The following is a 9031-nucleotide window of genomic DNA, read 5'->3' as shown; positions in this document are numbered from 1 at the left end:
CCAGTGCCACCGCTCTTGTCTTCAGGAGCAGGCGACGGGTGAAGGTGGCACAGTGGCTCAGTGGTTAGCACTGCTGCCTCACAGCGCCAGGGACCCGGGTTGGATTCCAGCCTCGGGCGACTGTGTGGAGTTTGCACGATTTGTATGGAGTGCGCAGGTTTCCTCCCACAGTCCAAAGATGTCCAGGTCATGGTGAATGGGTCATGCTGCATTACCCTGTAGTCTGCTGGTGAGGTGGATTAGCTATGAGGAGTGCGGGATGATAGGGTAGGGGGGCGTGCTGGACGCTCTATGGAGGTCGGTGCAGACTCGGTTGGGCTGAATGGCCTCTCCCTGCACTGTAGGGATACGAATTCCAGGGCACTGGCATTACGTCGATTGGCACCGACTCTCGAACACAACTTTAAACTGTGGCCCCGTCTGCTCCGTCGGGAGTATTCAACAGTGCAGTCCACGTCTCGAACCAATCGGCGTTGCTTTTGTGGTGGCGGGAGTTTACTGCGTATAAATCGGTTGCCCCATTGCCAGGCTGCCAGTAGCCATTTGACGTCACTGACCGAAAACCTCTTTGGGACGCAGTGGCCTTGTGACGGTCGCTCCCTAAATGCGAGAGCTTCCTTTTCAAACGGGATGCACTTTGACCTCTCGCCCGCTCGCTCAGTCTGCGCTGCGTTCGCTGATGTTCATTCAGCCAGACAGCTAAGCTGCGTCGTGTAATGATTTGAGAGACAGCCAGGCCCACTGACTGAATTAGGCTGCTCAGTTAAATCTTCCTGAAAACCAGGTCACTCAACTGGGTCAGAGAGCCTGAGAGAAATGTACAGGCAGCCAGCGAACGACGCTAGCAAAAAGACAAAGGCTCATATAAATAACACACAGCAGGGGCACTGTTACACACTGAAGTAAGTTATGACTGAGTCCATTTCTCTGTTACAATAGACGTTCTGTTGAGCAATCCCCCAGCCTTTGGAATGGAAACAAAAAAAGAGGTGTGTTAATTGAAGGGAAATGTTTAACATAGCAAACACTCCTGAGATTGTTTGATAAAGGGCAGAGCACATTATTATGTTGACCTGATGCCTCACCATGGCACTGGTTCACAGAGTTCATTCTCCCTCACGTTACCCACAAGGCTCAGAAGAAACAAACTAACTGATCTGTAAAGGTAAAATCTGCAAGTCTAAGCAGGTTTTCTGTCACCTTTAGGGGACAAATCTGACCTTTTTTACAAATTTTAGTTTCTCAAAATAACCTTCAGGAACATCTCTTTGTAAATGGATATTACGGTTACTAATTTCCTGTTAGTACAAAGAACATTACAGCACAGGAACAGGCCCTTCGGCCCTTCCAGCTTGCGCCAATCCAGATCCTCAATCTAAACCTGTGGCCTATTTCCTAAGGATCTGTGTCCCTCTGCTCCCAGCCCATTTATGTATGTGTCTCGATGCGTCTTAAACGTTAGCTCAACTTGGCCGAAGGAATTCGTCGTCGTCCAGTCCTGAACCAAGCTGTCTATCACTCACTACAGTGGCACAGCTCAGGATAAAGTTCAGGCACAGTTTTACTGTGAGGAAGGATAGACTTGCCCTGGAGCGGCACTGTGAAAGTTCATGTGAACAGTCCCTGGCCTGGGCAGGAATCCCCCCCCCCCCCCGCACGCCGATAAAAGGCTGTGTGGATTAGGTCTTCACTTCACAGAGTTTACAAGAACCAGGCCTCAGCTCAATAATAGACACAGAATTCTGCAGGAGCTTGACACTGAGAGTTGGGTCTGGCCTGGGCTGGGGAATCAAGAATATGGAGAAAGGCCTCAGGATGAGGGGGCGTGTCGTTTTGGACTGACATGAGGAGACATTTCTTTACTCAAGGGGCTGTGAGTCTCTGGAATTCTCTACTCTTTTAAACTCCATCACACCCACTACAGGGACACCACGGGGTTAGATACAGAGTAAAGCTCCCTCTACACTGTGCCCATCAAACACTCCCAGGACAGGGACACCACGGGGTTAGATACCAAGTAAAGCTCTCTCTACACTGTCCCCCATCAAACACTCCCACTACAGGGACACCACGGGGTTAGATACCAAGTAAAGCTCTCTCTACACTGTCCCCCATCAAAAACTCCCAGGACAGGGACACCACGGGGTTAGATACCAAGTAAAGCTCTCTCTACACTGTCCCCCATCAAACACTCCCACTACAGGGACACCACGGGGTTAGATACCAAGTAAAGCTCTCTCTACACTGTCCCCCATCAAAAACTCCCAGGACAGGGACACCACGGGGTTAGATACCAAGTAAAGTTCTCTCTACACTGTCCCCCATCAAACACTCCCACTACAGGGACACCACGGGGTTAGATACCAAGTAAAGCTCTCTCTACACTGTCCCCATTCAAACACTCCCAGGACAGGGACACCACAGGGTTGGATACAGAGTAAAGCTCTCTCTACACTGTCCCCATTCAAACACTCCCACTACAGGGACACCATGGGGTTAGATACAGAGTAAAGCTTCCTCTACACTGTCCCCCATAAAACACACCCACTACAGGGACACCACGGGGTTAGATACCAAGTAAAGCTCTCTCTACACTGTCCCCATTCAAACACTCCCAGGACAGGGACAACACAGGGTTAGATACAGAGTAAAGCTCCCTCTACACTGTGCCCATCAAACACTCCCAGGACAGGGACACCACAGGGTTAAATACAGAGTAAAGCTCCCTCTACACTGTGCCCATCAAACACTCCCAGGACAGGGACAGCACGGGGTTAGATACAGAGTAAAGCTCCCTCTACACTGTCCCCATCAAACACTCCCAGGACAGGGACACCACAGGGTTAAATACAGAGTAAAGCTCCCTCTACACTGTGCCCATCAAACACTCCCAGGACAGGGACACCACGGGGTTAGATATCAAGTAAAGTTCCCTCTACACTGTCCCCATCACACACTCCCAGGGCAAGGACAGCATGGGGGCTAGATACAGAGTAAAGCTCTCTCTACACAGTCCCCATCAAACACTCCCAGGACAGGGACAGCACGGGTTAGATACAGAGTAAAGCCCCCTCTACACTGTCCCCTATCAAACACTCCCAGGACAGGGACAGCATGGGGGCTAGATACAGAGTAAAGCTCTCTCTACACAGTCCCCTATCAAACACTCCCAGGACAGGGACAGCACGGGTTAGATACAGAGTAATTGTCTACCTTGAGTGAGCTGTGGGTGCACCATAGATGAGTATATTGAAGGCTGGATTAGACTGAGTTTTGTTCTCTCTGGTTATCAGGGGATATGGGGATTGGCCAGGGAAGTCTAGTCAGGCCCGGGGTCTGTCCCGATGACATTCAGTGGTGGAGCAACATTAATTTGATGGAACTTTCACACCGAGATGAATCTTTCACATCCTATCCACTTCAACCCCTCAATGACAAACCACCTTTGACCCATACCCAATCTTTTTGGGTCATTGTCACCTTTTCGGTCGGTGTATAGAGCCATGACAGGGATATCAAATTATTTTTATACTTGAAATGTGCCAGCCAGCGTTCTTTTGTACAAACATTGTTTCTTGTGCAAGTCTCATTCCTGTTGGGTCATCCCTAGGTCAATGCACCTTGGGCGCTCCCATTGCTCCCAGCACATTCTGCTTCTGAGGTTTCTCAGATGTTTGATACTCGGACATGGAAATAAACACTGCTTTGTAAACTCTGGCCCACGTCAGCTTTCAGCTTTCAGATCCCGCTCACTTGTGCAAAGACGAGATGCAGACCCGATGTTGCCTTCCATCTTACTGATGAAGTAAAAGTGGCTATCGATCCCTCCGTTCAAAGGATCTGTTCCTTGGCTCACTTACAAACCCTTTCCTAAAAGTAAATCCCCACGCGGTTGCAGATGGAGCACATCGCCTGGTCCCCCTCGATTCTGTTAAATTTCAAGTTTCAAAAGATTTGTTGCTTGTGGTTATTCCAGTGCAATTGTGCAGATTCCCTACAGTGTGGAAACAGGCCCTTCAGCCCAACAAGTCCACACTGACCCTCTGAAGAGTAACCCACACAAACTCATTCCCCTGCCCTATATATACCCCTGACCAATCCACCCTAACCTGCACATCCCTGAATACTATGGGGCAATTTAGCATGGCCAAACCACCCTAACCTATACATCTTTGGACCGTGGGAGGAAACCCACACAGACACGGGGAGAATCTGCAAACTCCACTCAGAGAGTCGCCCGAGGCTGGAATCGAACCTGGGACCCTGGCGCTGTGAGGCAGCAGTGCTAACCACTGACCCACCCCCCCGTGTCCAATGGGAGTTAGGATGTCATGTTGGGGCTGTGCAGGATATTGGTGAGGCCACTTATAGAGTACTGCGTTCAATACTGGTCACCTGGTTGTAGGAAGGATATTGTGAAACTTGAAAGGGTTCAGAAAAGATTTACAAGGATGTTGCCAGGGTTGGAGGATTTGAGCTATAGGGAGAGGCTGAACAGGCTGGGGCTGTTTTCCCTGGAGCGTCGGAGGCTGAGGGGTGACCTTATAGAGGTTTTCAAAATTATGAGGGGCATGGATAGGGTAAATAGACAAGGTCTTTTCACTGGGGTGGGAGAGTCCAGAACTAGAGGGCATAGGTTTAGGGTGAGAGGGGAAAGATATAAAAGAGACCTAAGGGGCAACTTTTTCACACAGAGGGTGGTACGTGTATGGAATGAGCTGCAGGAGGAAGTGGTGGAGGCTGGTACAATTACAACATTTAAAAGGCATGTGGATGGGGACATGAATTGGGAAGGGTTTGGAGGGATATGGGCCGAGTGCTGGCAAACGAGACTAGGTTAATTTAGGACATCTGGTTGGCATGGACGAGATGGACTGAAGGGTCTGTTTCTGTGCTGTATAACGCTGTGAGCCTGTGACCCTAAATGTGGCTGTCTGCTCCAGCTCAAAGTAGTTGAACTGTTTCAGCTCTCTATTCGATGCAATTCTTATACCTCCCCAGTACCAGTTTAAACTAGTGCCTTCTTGATGGATAAAATCTTTAAAAGTTCACCAAATTGCCTACGTGCTCATACCTAGGAGATGCCGGTGTTGGGCTGGGGTAAAAATCACACAACGCTGGGTTATAGTCCAAAATAAAATGTAATTCTGCAACAACAAATCCACCCCATAAGCTTACGTGTGTGTGTGTGTGTGTGTGTGTGCTTATAGGGTGAACCTGTTCTTTCAGAATAGCATTTTATTTTGCTCAGAAACTGCACAACTCCATGTCAAATAATACAATGCGATGTCAGTCTGACATAGCATTGGGACATCGACACCTATTGTTAGGAAAGCTGAGCTATCATGAGAATGTAGTTCTGGGGTTTACATATCAAAGAGCAGAAACCAGCATATCCCATTCTAATTCGAAGTTACAAATCACACAACACCAGGTTCCAACAGGTTTAATTGGAAGCACACTAGCTTTCGGAACGACGCTCCTTCACACACACTATCACCTGATGAAGGAGCGTCGCTCAGAAAGCTAGTGTGCTTCCAATTAAACCTGTTGGACTCTAACCTGGTGTTGTGTGATTTGTAACTTTGTCCACCCCAGTCCAACACCGGCATCTCCAAATCATGTTTTAATTGAAGGTTGTTTACTGTGTCACATCTCCGTGACACTGGTAAGACGTGGCACCGGTTGGTTCAGCACCGTCTCCCAGTCAATCGAACGGCGCTGAGGTTCACACGAGCGAACAGTCTGTGCTCTGGCTCTCTGTTATTGGGGAAGGTGGGAAAGACCACCAGGAGGAATGACAGTCATGTATCCCCCCCCACGGTTTTCCCTTGGGATTGGTTATGTTTCCGATCCAAGAGGGCCACAGATACTCCTTCCAAACTCAGGGCTTGGATGAGAGCACAAATCCTAACTTTTAATGAAAGTTGGGGGAAAAGAGGAAAATCATAGAATCCCTACAGTGTGTAAACAGCCCCATATGGTCCAACAAATCCACTGCTGCCTCACAGCGCCAGAGACCCGGGTTCAATTCCCGCCTCAGGCGACTGACTGTGTGGTGTTTGCACATTTTCCCCGTGTCTGCGTGGGTTTCCTCCGGGTGCTCCGGTTTCCTCCCACAGTCCAAAAATGTGCAGGTTAGGGTGGATTGGCCATACTAAATTGCCCGTAGTGTTAGGTGCAGGGGTAAACATAGGGGAATGGGTGTGGCTGGGTTGCGCTTCGGTGTGGACTTGTTGGGCCCAAGGGTCTGTTTCCACATTGTAGGTAATCTAATCTAATATCGACTCTCTGAAGAGTATCCCACCCAGACCTATTCCCCTAACTAATGCACACATCCCTGAACACTACGGGGAGAAAGTGAGGTCTGCAGATGCTGGAGATCAGAGATGGAAATGTGTTGCTGGAAAAGCGCAGCAGGCCAGGCAGCATCTAGGGAACAGGAGAATCGACGTTTCGGGCATTAGCCCTTCTTCAGGAATGGAGATGACCTGGGGGGTGCAGTGAGAGAGGGACTCACTGAAACCTTTGTAGAGGGAGAAAGAGAGCTTCTTCAAGGAAGGCATCCTTGTAAGAGGATTCGCAGTAGGTTGAAATCTTTGAGGAGAAAGTGAGGTCTGCAGATGCTGGAGATCAGAGATGGAAATGTGTTGCTGGAAAAGCGCAGCAGGTCAGGCAGCATCTAGGGAACAGGAGAATCGACGTTTCGGGCATTAGCCCTTCTTCAGGAAATTTCCTGAAGAAGGGCTAATGCCCGAAACGTCGATTCTCCTGTTCCCTAGATGCTGCCTGACCTGCTGCGCTTTTCCAGCAACACATTTCCATCTCTGAACACTACGGGCAATTTAGCATAGCCAATTCACCCCGACCCACACATCTTTGGATTGTGAGAGGAAACCGGAGCACCCAGAGGAAACCCACGCAGACATGGGGAGAATGTGCAAACTCCACACAGACAGTCGCCCGAGGCTGGAATCGAACCTGGGTCGCTGGTGCAGCGAGGCAGCAGCGCTAACCACTGAGCCACCGTGCCGCCCTGCCAAAGAGGAATTCATTTGGTTTTCCTTCCCCCTCACCCTTCACCCTCTTAAGTCTGCCAATGCACTGCATCGGTCCACACTGTGGACGCTTTGGATGACACCTCAGAAATAGTTCCATCTCAGGAGCTGAAGCAAATTACAAACACCAGGAGCGTGGTACTGAGTAAATTGCTGGATCATGAACAAAGTACCAAGTGAGACAATTGATTTTAATCTTTCCAAAATTCTCTAGATTCTTGGAAGATTCCATTAGATGGAAAAAAGTGTCACTCCTTTATTCAAAAAGGGAGGGAGACAGAAATCACCATTGAATCCCTACAGTGTGGAAACAGGCCCATTGGCCCAACAAGCCCCTCTGAAGAACATCCTGCCCAGACCCTCTCCCCTACATTTCCCATGGCTAACCCACCCAGCCTGCTCATCCCTGGATACCATAGGCAATTGAGCACGGCCAATCCACCTAATATGCACAGCATTGGACTGTGGGAGGAAACCAGAGCACCCAGAGGGGACCCACGCAGACATGGGGAGAATGTGCAAACAGACATTCGCCCGAGGCTGGAATTGAACCCGGGTCCCTGGCGCTGTACTTTGATTGGGTACTTTGAAAAATTTCAGACAATCAGGCAGAGTCACCATGGCCTGTGAAAGGGAGATCTTTGGCGGGGTGGATTGCACCAACATTCGGTGGGGAGATGGTGGATTGGATTGCACCAACATTCATGGGCGGGGGGGGGAATTGGATTGCGCCAACATTGGGTGTGGGAGGGGGGTGGGATTGGATCACACCAACATTCAGGGGGGGAATTGGATTGCACCAACATTCGGAGGGTGGATTGAATTGCACCAACATTCGGGGTTGGGGGGGGGAATTGGATTGCACCAACATTTGGGGGGGGAATTGGATTGCACCAACATTCAGGGGGGGGGGGGGGGTGGCTTGAATTGCACCAACATTCAGAGGGGTGGATTGGATTGCACCAACATTCGGGGGGGGTGGATTGGATTGCACCAACATTCGGGGGGGTGGATTGGATTGCACCAACATTCGGGGGGGGGGTGGATTGGATTGCACCAACATTCGGGGGGGGGTGGGAGTTGGATCTCTGGGAGTTTGCAATTCATTGGCAAACTCATGTGTTGTAGATAACAGGGAACTAACCTGCCCCTCTTCCGAGGTTACGTTAGAGCCCGGGTGTCTCTGGAGAAGGAGCACGCGGTGTCCACCAACAGCCTGGAGCTGTTCAGGGAGAGGTGGGCGCCGCAGGGAGTGGAGTGCATTATTTCCCCCTCCAACTCTATTTTGATTTAGTCCCTGGCCTCCCCTTCACTGTTTGATCACACAGCACTGCCCTTTGATGTGAAAAGCACTCCCTGAAAAAAAAAGGGAACTAGCTGTTGCAATGTACTAGGAATTCCAGAAAACATTTGAGAAGGTGCCAGATCAAAGGTTATTTGGGAAATAAAAACTATAAAAGTCTTGGCACCGGCAGAGAAGATTAGCTAGCTATCAGGAAACAGGAAGTGGGCAGAAATGAGGCAGTTGTTGGTTGGCAAGATCGAAGAAGCCACATGGGTCAGCGCTAACGATTTTTAAAAGTGTCGAAGGCTGAGGGGTGACCTTATAGAGGTTTATAAAATCATGAGGGGCATGGATAGGGTAAATAGACCAAGTCTTTTCCCTGAGGTGGGGGAGTCCAGAACTAGAGGGCATAGGTTGAGGGTGAGAGGGGAAAGATATAAAAGGGACCTAAGGGGCAACTTATTTCATGCAGTGGGTGGTACGTGTATGGAATGAGCTGCCAGAGGAAGTGGTGGAGGCTGGTACAATTACAACATTTAAAAGGCATCTGGATAGATATATGAATAGGAAGGGTTTAGAGGGATTTGGGCCAAATGCTGGCAAATGGGACTCGATGAATTTGAGATATGTGGTCGGCATGGAGGAGTTGGACGGTCTCCATGTTGTGTGAGTCTAAGTGATGGGACCT

Source organism: Chiloscyllium plagiosum, unplaced genomic scaffold (genome assembly GCF_037043375.1).
Source record: "Chiloscyllium plagiosum isolate Xiang-an unplaced genomic scaffold, Cpla_swu_hap1 HiC_scaffold_45, whole genome shotgun sequence".
In the NCBI taxonomy this organism is placed as follows: Eukaryota; Metazoa; Chordata; class Chondrichthyes; order Orectolobiformes; family Hemiscylliidae; genus Chiloscyllium; species Chiloscyllium plagiosum.
This window is presented reverse-complemented; position numbering follows the sequence as displayed.